The sequence below is a fragment of the Plutella xylostella genome, chromosome 8, assembly GCF_932276165.1.
Source record: "Plutella xylostella chromosome 8, ilPluXylo3.1, whole genome shotgun sequence".
In the NCBI taxonomy this organism is placed as follows: Eukaryota; Metazoa; Arthropoda; class Insecta; order Lepidoptera; family Plutellidae; genus Plutella; species Plutella xylostella.
The window spans coordinates 9530952-9548929 of record NC_063988.1 but is presented as its reverse complement, the minus strand read 5'-3'; the positions used below and the strand labels follow the sequence as shown (position 1 = coordinate 9548929).

General features: G+C 37.6%; 1 protein-coding gene across 3 annotated transcripts in view; it reads left to right on the top strand.

Moving 5' to 3' along the window:
* The first annotated feature begins 10248 nt into the window (after positions 1 to 10248).
* The window catches only part of LOC105392570 (RING finger protein nhl-1), a 71791-nt gene continuing 64061 nt past the window's right edge, over positions 10249 to 17978 (top strand). For 2 of the 3 annotated variants that reach the window (XM_048622410.1, XM_048622409.1), the window contains exons 1-2: positions 10250 to 10315; positions 12749 to 12823. The gene's annotated coding sequence lies outside the window, so the exon portion shown is untranslated. Of the gene's footprint in view, positions 10316 to 12748; positions 12824 to 17978 lie in introns of all 3 variants that reach the window. The other variant, XM_048622408.1, reaches the window with a different exon arrangement.

The window sequence follows — 17978 nt, the reverse complement described above, 5'->3', positions numbered from 1 at the left end:
TTTTTATGTACGACACCACGGTCCGATTGTCCGTTTGCAATAGAATCTGAGCATCCCTGAGTAGGTTTTCTTCCTGACTTATTGCAGCGTAGACCGCGTACATCTCTTTCCTGTTCGCGTGCCATGAGCCCTGTTGTGGTGTCCAAGTACCTGCTATTTTGGCGTCTCCAATCTGCGCTCCCCAGCCGATATCCGAAGCATCTGTTGTCAGTAGGTGATCTATGCTCTTGGGGTGTATCGGTGTTGATTGGCCTATAGCCGCCATCCACCATAGCATTTCTGTGAGAACTGGTTGTGGAATGCTCACCTTGCGATATGGGTGTTGTTTCGGCAATTGTCTGCTGTAGTATTGTATTGTACGGCAGTGCAGCCGGCCACGAGGTGTGACAAAGTTGGCGAAGTTGAGTCTCCCCATTAGAGATTGATACTGTTTTAGGGACCAACTGCCTTTCGACATCTGCATCTGTAGTACTTTGCGTAGCGTTAAGCACTTTGGTTCCGACAGGGACTTTGCGTTGCGTTTTGTATCCCAAGTAATGCCCAGAAATTCGAGGCACTGTGTCGGAACCAGCACAGACTTGTCGAAATTGATGCTCCAGCCTAGGTATTGCATCAAACTCACCGTGAACGATATGTTGTCTCGTAGCTCCTGTTCTGATTGATTTGCTACCATAAAATCGTCCAGGAAGACCACACATCGGATGCCCCGGGCCCTTAAATACTCCGCTATCCAGTTGGTGAGACAGGCGAACGTTCTGGGCGCTGAGGCAAGGCCGAAGGGTAGGCAAGTCATCTGCAGTAGTTTTTGGTTGTAGATGAGCCTTAAAAACCTGCGATGTCGTTGGCAGATCGACAGGTGAAAATAGGCCTGGCTCAAATCTAGCTTGGTCATCCAATCGCCGTCTTGTAGGAAGCTTGGCAGTCTGAAGTGGCTGATTAAATGAAATGGCTTGGTTTGTACGAACCTGTTCAGTTGTTTTAGGTTGAATATTGGCCGAAAAGTGCCGTCCGGCTTCGGGACCAAGAAGAAGGTCGACAGGTAACTCGGCGACGGCTCTGCCTCCTCCAGCACTTGGGCATCCAACATACCTTGTATTTGTAGGCTCATTTGCTTGGATGGTTTGGTCTGATAGTTTTTTATTACCGCAGAGTTTGGATATATTAGAGGTGGCTTTATTATAAAAGGAATTGGGGCACCACTTAGTAACCTGCAGATTCTGTCCGGTGCACCTAACCTTATCCATGCAGATTGAAATTGCTGCAGACAGCCGCCTCGAAAGTGTTGAGAGTCATTGTGAACGCTTGCCTCTCGGGGGAGTACGAGATCGAGGCTTCTTCCCCTTTTGATTATTCTTGTTTCCATTTTTTCCGCGATAGGACTGACCGGATCGATTATTAGACGTTTTTGTTTTCTTTGCGGGGGTATTTCGAAAAAATGATTCGTCGTTTTGTCTACTAGTAGAAGGTTTGGATCTTTGGTACAGGTTATCCTTGAAGTTATTTTGATGCACTGATGGACGTGAATGCGTCATTAATTTATCCACCCCCCCAATTTTTTGCAAATAACTTTGTATTAAATCGCAATCAAATAGATGTTGAGGTGTCGGTGGGATTTTTTGAAGTACATCACGATGATAATCATCCGGGATTTGTCGTAGAATAGCTTCCCGTCGTGTATTTATTAAATCTGCGCGTCGGCCACAAACTACTTGGGATAAATCATCAGAAACTTTACTGTACGCAGAATCTTTAGCAAACAATTCTTTTATCTTCGCAAACAAAGTTGTAGATGTTAAATTTGTTTCAGCGGCATTTGACCAATCCACTAACATTTGTAACGACCTTTGTAACTCATCTTTTTGCGTTAAAATTGCGTTTGTTAAACTGGCAAATGTTCTTTCCAAGAGATGAGAACGAGGGTCGTCACGTATTGCCGCAGCTTCTAATCGTTTAAGCTCATCATTTACGCTAAGCTCGACAAAACCCGGTGAGGCTACATATTTCTTTTGTGTCTCGGAGAATCTTATTGCGTACCAATCATCATTTTTAAATCTTTGCAACTGTGATAGTCTGCTTAGGTGAGGGTCAGAAGCTTTAGGATAAATAGGGTCCTTCACTGTTGTCGAAAATTCCGATATTTCAATTTTATCGCTACTTTCCGTTGGGCCACGCAATTCTAAATCGTTTGAGTTTTGTACCGTTTTTTCGTTTGAAATTTGTACCGTTTTTTCGGCTGCGTTTCCGGTATTTGTGACATTTGTACATGCTCCGGAAACCGGATTAGCCGCATAATTTTGAGAAATCAAATTTGTCAGGAAGGCCACTTGTTGCGATAAAAATTCAACATGTACATTATTACTCACTGCGTCCCGCTTCCTTACTTTTCTTGATTTTCTTCGGCTGGAGTCACTCTCGGATGTAGAAGCGCTAGTGTCCTCACTAGAGCTTGGTGAAGCACTCCTTTTCCGGGACGATTTAACACTTTCAACTGCACTTTTTTCACTTTCAACTGCACTATTTTCGTTCTCCATTGCTTACAGAGAGAGGATTATTTAAATTCAATTTTATTTTTTAAAATAATTATTTGGAGCGACGTGATTATTTAAGCTAGACCGATGTTCACGGCGCGAAACACGACGCTATAATGACGAAAAATCAGAATCAAGCAGGCCAAGTGCGTCATGACAGTTCCGGCAACAACACCGGTAAGATGGCGCCACTGTACGAGAGAGGAAATGCTAGGCCGACTGTAAGCGGAAAGACACTCGCTTGACTCAAGATGGATTCCGGATATTGATACAAAACAAATAATACAAGCTAAAACAAAAGCAATTCTGTACAATCCGAAAGCAAACATTTTCCTTATTATGTTCTTATTTTAAAAAAAACACGAGTTTAACCATTCGTAATCTCAAGATACGATTCTGTGGGAAATCTTGGACTCGAATTTCCTGGAAAATATTCCATTTCGCACACATTTTTTCCGGCTATTTCTCCCATTCGTGTCACCTTTGCGGGGAAAAGTATTAAATTAATTTACTTACACGACCTACTGAATTCTTGCGTTGTTTCCGCCCCTGGTCCTCGCGTCTGCTAAATTGAAATAACAAAATTACATGTAATAAGTATTATAGCAATTTCATGTAAAATATTGAGTTTATAATCGCACAATTCTTTTAATTGTTAAGGAATTGACAATTGGGACAATAATAATCACAAACTCTCTAGAAGCCCATAAATAGACTAACTCTTGAACGCCTAAGCCGATTTGGATAAAATATAGAAGAGAACACACGGGGTAACATTACCAATCGGCCTAAAAAACAAATTGGAAATTTGGTATAGTCGTTTGGGAGCTATGCTAACACAGACACAAATACACTTTAACACCCTTATTTTTGTCGGGTGTTAAAAAGGCTGTATAGTGGCAATACCTTGCCGTGTCATGGCATGATCTTTCTAAGAGCAGACGTGGCTCCCTATACAGCCGAATTGGGAGCGGCTGGGCTCGAAGGTAATCAGTATAAATTGTTTAGTAGGTGTGGCCATATTACACGGTTCACATAATGTAGCGCTTCTAGGAAATTATAACTCTCCTCTTCTCCTTATAAGAATAAATACTATCATGAATTACGTTTATGCCTACTTATATTACAATGACAATTAAATACATATATGCACTCACGACTGTAATCCCCTAAGGGGTAGTCAGAGATGGCACACAAGGGAGCCACCCACTTTTCGCAGCACATTTGTGCTCACGTGATAGGTTGCTAACCATATCGCCGTTTTGAGATAAGTACAATGCACTTAGGATACACATGGAGAATCTAGATGTGCAGGTTTCCTCACGATGTTTTCCATCACGTAAGAGCACGTGGAGCCCAAGATCTAGATGAGTGGCATAGACTGAAGGAGGCCTTCACCTTTGAGTTTGAAAACGGCTTAGAAGAAGAAGAAGAAGAGCACGTGGTATTATTGTACGTTTAAGTCCTTAATTGAAAACACAATTGAAAGCATTAATTGGTATAGGCCAGGATTTGAACCCACGGCCTCTCGATTGTGAGGACGAGCCCTTATCCATTACGCCACCACCGCTCTATATGTATTCCTACTTATATTACAATAATTCACTGGTAAAGTGGTTAGCAGCCGTAACATTTTCGCTTACGCAAATCTTCGAGAACATTCATCATCGAAGCTCCAGTCAAAAAGAAAACGACATTATAAACGTCACAGCAGAGAGTTAATCGCGGCCTAATGTACCGTCTCTAACGCGAGCCCTTATTTGGGGCACCTCTAGATGAGATGTCATCTGACTCATATGTCATAAGAAGGTCATAAGTCCTGCCCCTCTAGTAAGGGTTTTGCTATTTATGAAAACGAAAAAAGTTAACGTTTTCTCCTGTCATCTGTATTAATACATCATCCGTCAAAAGTTTAATGATAGTTTCCATTAGAGGCGCCACTTAGTATGCGAGAAAACGTAAACTTTTATAGTTTCCGACAAACTATCAAACCTGTAATAGACCTCCTGGCATATACCCATTGTCAGATAATATACACTCTCCCATGAAAAAAAAAAGTTACAATAGCACCAAATTACTCCTAAATGGAAAAGACTAGCTTAATAACGCCGTCTGCAATATTGAAGTACTTACGTTTTAACAGCGCATCAGAATATTACCAATTCTAAATCCTAATCCTAACTAATATTATAAATGCGAAAGTAACTGTGTCTGTCTGTCTGTCTGTCTGTCTGTCTGTTACTCTTTCACGCCAAAACCACTGAACGGATTTGAACGAAATTTGGTATACATACGGTCTAGACCCTGGGAAAGAACATAGGCTACTTTTTATCCCGGAATTCCCACGGGAAAACTTTTTAAGGCGAAGTGAAGCTCGCGGGGACAGCTAGTTACTTATACTTTTTTAAATTGGGGTCATTACGGCATTTTGTAAGTGGAACCTTTTTATCGCTCGTCAGTGTATAAAATAAAATGGAACCTTGGGACCAGGTGCACAAAACAGTCATTACAATAACTTAAATATCTCCAAACTGCGTCTGTAATAGCACTTTAATGCAATTCTGCACGTTTTCTCGGTACTTTCACAGTTTTCCAATAGGAACTCTTGGCATATTCCCCGAGGGTTCGGTCCCATTCGACGTGGAAGTCGTGACAACACTTTGCGCAGCTAATGTATTTACAGACCACTCTCGCACCGGCTTAGACTACAAATTGACTATCGATAAAGATGGGCCCAAAGCGGTGGTCAGAATTTAGATCGAACCACTTTGTAAGGGAAAGGTGGGATGACTTTTAAGGGCCGTTTTATAGCGATATTGGTGCGTGAACGGGTTATTATTTGAATTCGGTTAGTACATATTGGATGATTATAGGTACGATGATCTGTCAATTTTGAATTTATTATGAAAAAGGGGTTTTATACTATGTATCCCTTAAAATAAGCGTCCACTTATCGGTATCGTACCTACGTATCAAATCAATACCAAACCAAATCATTATATCCGTTTGACATTTCTCCCGTAAATTAAAATTTTAATGATGTAATCGGGGTACTGACGCGGTATATCCGTTATGATATGAATATATTTGGCTGTTTGTCATACCAATACACCTACATAATATGTACGTAGCACATACATCAAAGTCATAAAAAACCGTTCATTTCCGGGGTTCATAGCCCTGCGAGTATACAAAATTCACAAATTACACGCCGAAAAACTCCGTTAAAATTATAATGGAAATACTCTGAATACTTCGATGTGAGCGCAAAATTTGCACCTACTTTGTTATTTTGATGAATAGGTGTCCTTGGGCCGTTATGAAAATGTTTTATACCCACATCTCCTTTGAGGCGTCTTGACAGATGATACAGGGTGCGATCGTGGGAAGGGTCACGTCTTCTGTATCTAAAATTATTATACCTAGAAAAAATGATTCAAAATAAATAAAATTAATAAATATTAACTGTAACACAGACATAGATTATTTGAATGCGGATTTGCAGATTAGAAATTTAGAGCTGCATGGAACTTGGATGCGTTAAATTCAAGCTTTTGAAAGAGTAAACATATTATGTTAATAGTTCCACCTTATTAAACTTACGCCCAGTTGCACGATCGTTGATTAAAGTACTTAACTGGGCATTTATGGAGGCATAGCAACACACAAATAGATAGATACTCCGAATTAACCACCCTTTTTCATCGAAAAATAACTTTGCAATAAATTCAGTATGTCAACAGAACGCAGTAAGCGAATGACCATTGAACTAAAGTGCTGCTTCAACCCTTTACCCCCCCCCCCCCCCCCCTGTGCATTAGAGTTCACCTCTCGACCAAAAGTTAGAATAATATTGAACTTTCAAATATGTACTCATCTAATGTGCTTTAGGGCGGATTCGGCCAACGTCGAGTAAATTTTACTCTCGAGTAAAGTACCAGTTACTCGCGAGTAAGCAGGATTTTGCATTCTACCAAACCTGAAACCAAGATAACTAGCTTATCCCAAGAATAAAATGTTATACCGCCAAAATTGACCGTGTAACGAGCTTATCCGAGAGTAATTTTGTAATGGCGGCAGCACATCAGCTGATTAGAAAACCGTCATAATGACATATAAACACATCTGTCAAAACATAAACAAAAGTACGTTAAAAGGCAAAGTCTCAGAATAACAACAGCGAATAAAATATTAAAACATAAACAATTTCATACTTTTATAATCCATTCAAACTAAGTTGGCATGTCATTTCTATTGCATGCTTTGAAACGCAGCTATTTTTATTTTAGTTGCATAACAGTTTCGTTCCTCGTTCATTCAATTTAATCATGGTATAACTTGGTAGAATGCAAATGTACTTATCCTAGCTATTTACTCGCGTATAATTTTAATCCCGGTATAGTTATTCTCGTGTAACGTGATGTTTGGACGAATCCACCCTTAGGGCGGATTCGGCCAACGTCGAGTAACTGTTTACTCACGAGTAAAGTACCAGTTACTCGCGAGTAAGCAGATTTTGCATTCTACCAAACCTGAAACCAAGATAACTAGCTTATCCCAAGAATAAAATGTTATACCGCCAAAATTGACCGTGTAACGAGCTTATCCGAGAGTAATTTTGTAATGGCGGCAGCACATCAGCTGATTAGAAAACCGTCATAATGACATAATAAACACATCTGTCAAAACATAAACAAAAGTACGTTAAAAGGCAAAGTCTTAGAATAACAACAGCGAATAAAATATTAAAACATAAACAATTTCATACTTTTATAATCCATTCAAACTAAGTTGGCATGTCATTTCTATTGCATGCTTTGAAACGCAGCTATTTTTATTTTAGTTGCATTACAGTTTCGTTCCTCGTTCATTCAATTTAATCATGGTATAACTTGGTAGAATGCAAATGTACTTATCCTAGATATTTACTCGCGTATAATTTTAATTCCGGTATAGTTATTCTCGTGTAACGTGATGTTTGGACGAATCCACCCTTAATGGTATAGTTCAGGAGATTAGCGTGTAATGGCAGCAGTTTAAAATCAAAATTGATCCTACAGTTTCCATATAGATTCATATTATTTACTTAAAAAAATCTGAACTGGAATACAAAATATGGTACAAAGTATGGTATGGTATGGTCATACGTACTTAAGATATTTAATTGGTAATTTTATTTTTTATTTCCGTAGACAAAAGTGATATAACTTACATCAGCCTAACGCAAAAGGGCTACTATGTACCTATTATATTTCGCAATTTCTACGAAAAACGTTTAAAGATGAAGCTAATCCCACAGAAAAAGAATGCTAGATACCTACTTATGCATTAAAAGCACATCAAATATTTTCTCTCTACACTCAAACTCTTTTACCCTTTTATTGATACTTGACACTCTTTTTCAGTAAAATAATAAAGTGTGTTTTTTTAAGCCAAATATCAAAATTCGGCGGCCATAGACTCGTGACCCTTTTGGTGCCAGCTTTATACATGCTTGACCTATTTTCAGTTTATAGGAAAGTGCGACACATACGAAAACGATTACATAGTAAATTTCCCCTAAAGGTAAAGGTAAATGAACAGAAACACATTTTCACGAACGAACCCACGAAGTCATTAAAAAAAAAACACTCACACCTTGTACTAATGTACCCCTTGCGGGGTAGGTAGAGGTGCATTGCTGCACCCGCATTTAGCCAGTGTTATGTTAGTCCCAATGTAATAGGGGACGGGCCTATTGCTATTTTACGGGCACATCCAAGACCCGAGAACAAATATCTGTGTTTAATCAAATATCTGTCCCAGCCGGGAATCGAACCCGGGACCTTCGGCTAAGTAGTAAGGGTCACTAACCACTACGCCATTCGGGCGTCATTAGTATCATTTAAATTTGAACTTGAAACAAACATCATTCGTTCGTTAGCGAATATTTTCGTGATACACCTCACTCAGATCTTTTGTGGATAACACAACACACTCACAAGTAATGAAAAAGTTCCAATAGTACCAAAACACTCCTAAACGGACGAAGACTAGCTTAGTGACGCTGTCTGCAATATTGAAGTACATTTAATAATAATAATAAAGTTCTTTATTTACAGGTAAGACCCATTAAAATACAAATACAATAGTAAAATTAAATTAAATTGTATATAATATGTTGCCTATAACTAATCTAATCTATGAAGCAAAGATTAGTTAGAATTTGCCATTCTCAGCGCGATGCACGGCCAACCAGTGTCTAACAAATCCGTTATCAAGGTTGGGACTAATCGTTTCTAGGATCCGGTTGTTAGAGTTCCTAATCCTCTCCCAAAAATTTAACAGTGCATCAGAATATTAACAACTAAAAACGTACTTAAATATTTTAAAATTTAGACACCTTTTGTTTGGTGTCTAAATTTTGTAAGTGGAACTTTTTCATTGCCCGTGAATACCTACCTATATAATCACACTTGAAATCTCACCGGTCGGGGTATCGGTCTACCGGTCACTCGCTCACTGCTCGCACACAATCGAGTTCGATTCCTCACAATCGAACTCACTTTACAACATAAAAGAAAAAGTATGAAAAGGGCTTATGCCGATTACCGCCGCGGTATCAGCTTAACCTTTGTCAAAGAGTGTTTCGAAGCGAGACTTGTTTAGAAATATTGTGTGTGCTTATCCTTCCCAATGCTCCTTCCTTCCATTTACTCGCAGTATTGTGAGAGACGAACTCTTTAGCGTTATGAATGTTATATAATGTTTGGGACGGATCAGATAAGGTCTTTCGGGGATCCGTAACGGAAAATTTATATTAAATTATGTTTTTAATGTGAATTTAATAATAAAATGTAAATATACATTAGGTATATGTTATTAATATACTAACCTAGTTATTGGTTTAAAGGTGTTATGTGGCGACACTCACAGTCTACTCAAATTGTGACACTAGTGTCGGTTCGTCTCAGTTCGTCTACACAGTAAGTACTTTAAAATGATTGCATCAGTCATGTCATAATGTCATAAAAAGTGTCAATTATTTCTTGTAGAACAATGAAGCATAGTAATTTGAAATACAGTGCAAAGTTCAAAATTTATCTATTAGGTATTTATTGGTTTTTCACACAGTTAAAAAAATTGTGCAAGAAATCTTAAATTCCAAATAAATTCCTAGAATTAATGTCTGTCTATCATTTTGTATTGTTGCGGGTTTGAGTTATGCTTATCTGACGTTCTTCTTTTTTAATTTCCTCTTTGCAGACGTTGCGAAAATCTCAAACGGTGTGTTCAGATTTAGTTTGGATTTTATAGGTAGCTGAGCTGTACCAGGTATTAACAAGAACAAGACATTCTGTTTAGTAATAAGTGTCGACGATGTTGAGCAGGTGATATTTACATAATCATCTCTAAAACTTATATTTAGCGCTTTGCTATGCACAGGTAAATATTTGCAGCCAAAAATACATCATCTATGACCTACTGGCACTGAAGATCACACACGCCACTCGCGTCTACGTAGCCATTAGTAAAGCATAACAAATAGAAAACGAAGCACAGAGTAAACTAACGCAAAAGTATGAAAATTATGATGACTGAAAACTTGTTGAATTTCACACGTAGACATTAGCGCCACCATAGGAGTGGGTTAAATATAGTTGCAGGTTTAGAGAAAGCGTCCAGAATTGTACTCTCGCGATCTCAACGAATGAGTGTCGCTCTTTTTTTAGATTTCAGCGAGCAAAATAACACTGGCCACCTACAAGAGACATGCAGTATCGTTCCATTAGGCGCGCGCACTACCAGTAAGTTGAAAAGTTTTTGAATTTTAAATTTCGAATACGCCCCGGAAAAATGTAAAAGGTTGGCCGGTTATAGGATTCTTTTTTCGAAAAAAATGTGAATCGAATTTTTATCGCGAATTTGAAATTGAAAGCCAAATGTGTCACGGTTTTATTTGTGATGTTTTTCAGTGAGTGGATAAAGTGTTGTATAAATAATTCAAGAGGAATATTTGCAAACATATTTCTATCTACTATTTTCAATCGATTGGTATGCGATTAAATTAGTAGTGAATACACGCCGAGGCATTTATAAAAAACTTTCAGTTTCTTAAATAAGATACATTTATTACTTTGACTTCCTAAGAGGGTTATTTAACGGTCATTGAGGTTATGGCTAGCTCATTTACATAACTTTACCCAAAATATAATGAATTATATTTATAATTAATTAATAATTAATTATATTTTGTCTTTAATGTTCAAGTAATTATAAAATATACTGGAAACCCGCTCACATCCGTTGTATTATAATGTTATAAAGTGCAATTACACGTCCTCTCCATTATTAAATTCTTGACAGATGTGTCAAAACTAGTCAAAAGTCAACAACTAATGCCTTGTTTATGATCTAACATAGTATATTGAAACTGAGGCTTTTAAACAAGTAATAATTCAGCATATTTACCAGGAAATGTATTGGATAACTAATCATTAGAATAGAATAGAATAGAATACTACTTTATTGACTAAACATAACAGAAATAACAATTTATACAGTGGAGTTAAATCAATAGGCGGCCTTATCGCTAAAAGCGATCTCTTCCAGGCAATCTTTGGGTGATAGTTACCGATAGTTAATGATTTTGTCATCGATTCCACCAATAGCGGTATTTCAGGAGTGCCGTTAGTAATTAACTGAAAAAACTGAACTGAAACACATTAGTCTGGTCTTGTTCGAAACTTTAGAGATAACCTCGATTCTAAAATACTTTAATTGAAAACTACAATGAATAGCAAAAGACAATTCTTTCTAAATTAAATTTAAGCCATTAAATTTTACAAAAGAGATCAGGAGCTTAGCCTTAATCCATGTGTCTCTGTTGCTAAAACACCTGTCAAATCCAATAAAACTTTGACACTCACACGCATATTTAACACATTGGACGGTTATTCAATCAGACACTGGCTTCATTAACCAAAATAAAAGTTTTACAGCATAATAATTACAGTGAAATTATTTAATGTGTTTCAAATTCTTTTTACCCCTTTCGGATTTCTAGTTTTTTTCATTATGAGCCGAGATAATAAATTAAATTACCTATGTAAAATTTTAAATAATTAGTGTTTCTTTAAAATATAATAATCTAAATCACTGTTCCTTAATATTTGATTTACCTGGCTGCTTTCAGTATACCCACATAGCTACTACCCTTGACTTTGTTAAAATAAACGCCGCGTTAAAAAAGTTACACCAACCAGTGGGTATGTAATGCAATTTAAACTATAATATACAGGGTGATGCATTAAATTTTAATACCCGACAGCGGCGGTTGAGGGCTCTTCACCGCTCTCGTGGTCACGAGCAGACTGATTCAATTTAAATGACGTCACAGTCTGTTTAAAAATTCTTTGCTCGAAGGATTTTCGCTTGGCTAACGGAAAATGCCTGAACCAATGATTTATATTCAGAAGTAACTATTATTGATTAAGGGCTGATTTTTCAATAGTCAGATAAGTGTTATCTAAAGAATAAAATTGTTGCTGTCATTGTCTAATACAAACATTCAACAATTTTAATTCTCAGAAAACACTTATCTGACTATTGAAAAATCAGCCCTAAAGTGTAATATGGATGTCAAAATTTAACCTAGGTAAAATTACTAAATAGTAATAAGGATAATCTGATAAAAATAATATTGAAAAGGACTAGAGAGCCTAATAATAAGTGTGCTGATGGTATCACGAGCGGAAATTTTCCAAGAAATAGAGAGGGAATAAGTACGATTCATAATTATTGGAATCTGGCTCATGAATAAAGTAGGTACCTACACACTAATACTAATATTACAAATTAGCATCGAGTCCTAGATGAATGTTATAAAATAAAATATGAAATATGTAGTTAAATAGTAAATAGCGTAGTAATAGGAATAATTGCCCAAGATGAACAGAGAAAAGCCTTTCATGCATTATTTCTCTCTCTCTTCTTCTGCTGCTTGACGATTCTCTTCTTCTGCTTGACGTTTTTTCCATCTGCCACGACTTCCTCGGGCGACATCTCGGCGGAGACTGCTGGTGTGGACAAGCAAAATGTATCACGACATGTTACCAAAATGTTCTGAGAACACGCACCGTAGATATTCTGTAACAGTCTCAGAACTTGTGCCCTAGTGAATTCGAGGCTTAAAGTATCAGTACACAAATGAAAATGAATCTTATTGCCTTCTGTTACAGGTGCGCCGCCATCAGTGAGTACAATAGAGAGTGTTGTGTGGAAAAGGAGAGACTGGACCAGTTTTGTTACAAACGGTAAGTTACCTTAAAAATAGCACATAATTATAATTATAATATATACGGTTACTATGTAGGTATACATATTTAAATTTTGGAAGACATTGTATCACACACTCACGACCAATGAAAAAGTTCCACTGTCAAAATTTCGACACCAAATGACCCATTTATTTTTACAATTAATTTAGAATTTGATCAAAATAGTTAGTTGGTAATATACGGACACGATTTTAAAATTTTACTTCAATACGGAGTCGCGTTCATAACCTAATCATTTTCGTGTAGGAGTAATTTGGTGTAACTGGAACTTTTTCATTGCTCGTGATTGTATATTTTTCAACTACCTAGGTATATTTGAACTAACAGGACAAGTCTACAAAAATCTAAATTCAATGAACCAGTCGCTGGCTGCCAACTGAAATCTAGCGGTAATCAAAATGCACCGCTCGACTTTACACATCGAAAACCCGACAAATCCCCTGCACTGGCAGACAAGACGCGATCTATTTCACATTCATGTAACCTACGACAGCTGCAACAGACAAAAACCAGTCGGTACAGTGGGACACACGCCAAGCTCGGCGTTTTAAACATAATAAAGGTACGTAACCGTACGTAAAAAAAAAATACATACATGTGATACGAGTGAGGAAAATTGTACATTTGGTGCTAGCCACATAATAAATGATTTATCTTACCGAAGCATGAAATTTAAACTGCAATGGTTACATTGAATCTGGTGTGAAGTGTACCTTTTTCCTCTCGTCAGCACTGCAAGTAAGACTGGACAATTGAAAGAAATGAAATTTGTCTCATGCATTACTCAATGCATATTTTAGGTTAAGATTCGAATAATTTGGCCTGTCAGCGTTTAGGTATACATTATTTTTTTTTTATTTATTTATACTTTTATTGCACAATATACAGAAGTAAATATGTACAATGAGGTGGACTTAATGCTAGAAGCATTTTCTACCAGTCAACCTGCAGTAGGTACCGGGAGCAAATTGTATGGAAGTGCCAAAAAAAAAAAAAGAACTTTACATGATTTTAGAGAGAAAGAAAAAAACATGGTAAAGGTGTACGGTAAGCTGAAAAATGGTGATACAGGGGGTCATTCTGAACTTATTTAATTCTACCACTTTAGAAAACTCGTAAAATAATAAACAAAGTTTGCGTTAATCGTTTCTTACAAATCAATCAACAAAGCTTTTTTTGGTAAATGTCATAAGTTTGACTCACATATTTTGCAACACACTGTTCAATTGTACAATTCAATTGTTCACTGTAGGTACCTACTGAAATAAAACATTAAATAGTAATATATTTTACTTATTTTCAATATCTATAGAAATTATTCTGTTGTAGTTTCAAAGGATTTCAACCTTCCGATAATAATATAATAATATGTGGGGACATCTCACACACGGCCATCCGACCCCAAGCTAGGTAGAACCTGTGTTATGGGTGTCGGACAGCTGATATATCTACACAAATACATAGATAGATAGATACTAAATATAAATATCAACACCCAAGACCCGAGAACAAATATTTGTGTTTAAACAAATATCTGCCCCAGCCGGGAATCGAACCCGGGACCTTCGGCTCAGTGGTCAGGGTCACTAACCACTACGCCATTCGGTCGTCCGATGATTAAGATCCGATGCAACGTAAGACGTTCGAAACAAAATACTATCCAAAGTTTCCAATGATCCATTGTGTCGGTTTTCTTTCTTCGAACCCGAGACTGCGTAATGGGAAACTGTTAATTCTGACGGATAGCTCTTTGTCTGATTCTTGTGAGTGATTGTCTGCATTGCATTTCTGCTTTGGTTTCTCGATAGTGTTGGACGTTTATGTTTTGAAGGTTAACGATTTTAACCCCCGATTAAAAAAGAGGGTGTTATAAGTTTATCGTGTCTATGTATCTCTGTGTGTGTGTGTATCTGTCTGTGGTAGCGTAACTCCCAGATAGCTGATAGTTTTTTGGATCATAGGTAGGTGATATCCTGAGTGTTCTTAGCCATATTTATCACAACCGGCTTAGCCGTTCAAAAGTTGTGTGGCTTTATAAATAAAATCAAATATTCCAGCGGGAGGGCGTCCCGCGCTACGCTTGCTCTTGGTCTCCCATCACTAGCTTCTGTACCTGAATAGTATGATTTAGTTATTTTGTAAAATGAGTTATCTTGTCTCCGTCTGAGATCTAATGTTGTTTTGGTCTCGGCGCTCACAGACGCCAATCCTCCCTTTGACAGAGGATCTCCATTTTATTTTTATTTTTTTACTAGACGACGTCCTCAGTTTAAAATAGAACGCCCGTTTTATTTTCTGTAACGTGTTTACGTGAATTCCTTTATCGTGATATTATAAGAGACTGAAAGAGTAAATGTTTTATTTTTATATGTAATTTAAATATAGGTAAAAGGACTAGCTGAATTTCATTAATAGGTACTTAAGTAACATTGATACTTATTCCGTCAATCTTCTTTGGAATAAATTGGTCAGCAGTTATATTATTAACCGTGTGTAGATACTGTGGTAGCTATACTTGTCTTCATTCTACGTAGCACTTCAACACTGTATGGATATTCCATTGAAACACATTTCAAACTGAAGCAAAACTCATTCCAAGCCTGTTTTACAATCTTCTTCTTTTACTATGCTGAATTGACGTATATTTTTTCATCTGTTTCACGTCTAAAACAGCTGCGACCCACTCAATAGGACGGCCAGGCCAGTGCCAAATCGCTGTGCCGTAAAGACATAAACACCTACACAATAGTCACGCTTGTAAAAGTCGATGATTAATACCACTTTGGTGACAAAACAGTTGTGAAATCTTCATTCATTACTGCGTAATAAGTGTTCAGTTGACACATGATCTGTTAGTCGGAATTGATGAGGCAAAATATGAAACATATAATGTTATTATAATGATTTATGATATATAAATAGATTTCATTTGTCATAATCATTAATGTCGCGGCTTTCATATTGGTGATAGGTTATACGAGTATGCACTATCTCACTACACTTCATACACATAGGTAATATTGTTAGGAAATATTGGTGTGTATTTAAGTGTTTATATTTGAATCGAACCAACTCAAAAACTACTGAACCGCTTTCATACATTTTTAAATTGTAATGCTAAATTATCCCTGCATAGACAATTTTTTTTGAAAACATGGACCGTTATGTTTGATTTCCCTAAGAGGTGCAAGGATTAAAGAAAGATGGAAGCAGAAGTAAAATTTGGCTAAAAATATCGTATCGACGACCGAAGGGCGTAGTGGTTAGTGCCCTGACTACTGAGCCGATGGTCCCGGGTCCGATTCCCGGCTGGGGCAGATATTTGTTTAAACACAGATATTTGTTCTCAGGTCTTGGATGTGCCCGTAAAATGGCAATAGGCCCGCCCCCTATTACATTGGGACTAACATAACACTCTGGCGAAAAGTGGGTGCAGCAATGCACCTCTGCCTACCCCGCAAGGGAGTACATTAGTACAAGGCGTGAGTGCGTGTTTTTTTTTATATCGTATTTCTACAATTGTTCTATTGATGATTAAGAAACTAAGAACCCGCTGGCAATCACCAGCTTCCGCATTCACCTGTACAGCCACCGCTCTATTTATACACCGCAGGGGGGTCACTACAGACATCGAACGAACTAACGAACGGGAGTGGGTTATACAATCGTTACGCTTAATACAACAAGGTAGAGTCGTGGTTAGCGCAGCGGTTTCATGCAGCTAAGACAGGGGGTCTGGTATAGGAATATCACCAGCTGAGATAGAGTTGAATGATCCACAGGGCTATTTTTTATTAAACTTCACTTAAAGCAGTAACAGTATGCAGCAAAATAGCTTGCAGGAAAAAAAGCAGATGCATCAATTTTTATTAAATTGAATGGCTTGAATAACATACAACACAATACTGGTTAGACAAATTAGGGACACTTTACGACATTGTTTTAAGTATTTAATAAACTACTTCCAACTTTCCTAATGGTCCTCTTGCCCTGGGCATGATTTGAACCCGTGACTCTGAACGCAAGCTCTTAACCGCCTGAGCTACGGTACCTTCAGTAAAACAACCAAATAGGTACACAAAGGCAGAGTTACCGCCTAAATGCTTACTAGGTAAGCTAACAAGCTAAGATTGTGTAAAGTTACAGGCAACTCGTGCATGCTATTATGACACTAATGTGTGTGAGCAGTGCGGCGAAACTTGCGCGGAATAATAAAATTAGCGCCGCCAAGTTGGTGCGACTGAGCCGCGCGCAAAAGTGATATCAGACGGTCTGTGTGCTAGAGGCCCTTGCTCATTAGGCGAATAACTCATCACCATCATGACAACCCATCATGTCCCCCCTGCTGGGTCTCCTTCCAATGAAGGAAGGATTTTAGGTCTAGTCCACCACGCTGGCCTAGTGCGGGTTGGTGGACCCCAACACAAGCAAGCTTGTGCTGAGAGATGTACTCATGATGTCAAGAAATTAAATTGACCGGGTGCACTAAAGGAGCATCCTTTAGTGACATATCAGCTGTAAATTTATACCTCTATGTGTCTGGCAAACCCTGGGCAGTCAGCAAGTGACGTTATCCTGACCGCGGCTAAGTGCCAATTTCTCCATAGTCGGTTAGAGCATAAACAGGTATTAGTGGTTCACTTTTGCCAAATCTTTCAATAATTTTATATGGATATGACGTATAATTGATAAACCACCCCTGGTCGTTTAGATAGCTGACTATGGAGGAATTGGCACTAATCCCTTTACCCCTATGTGCGCTGTAAGTAGTATAATGATTAATTAAAATATATGAATTATTCTTCATTTAAACATCATAATTTTATTCTTTGCGAAAGTCAGACATCTGACAGAAGCTGAAATTTATTAAGATTGTGATGCGTTAATCCGTTGTCAGATAGATGATAAATAATGAATTCATTAAAATATCCGTAGATAGGGCTAGGATTTGTTGCGTTCTAAGTCGAGTCAGATTACCTTACAAACTGTAACAAGTTTTAGAATCACTAGGTTTAGTCTAAAAACATATTGTAAACTTTTGTAATTAAATAAATACTAATAATAATAATACCGCTACTTCTCATATCATTCACTGATAACTATTCTATTCTGAAGGCACAAATTGTAATTT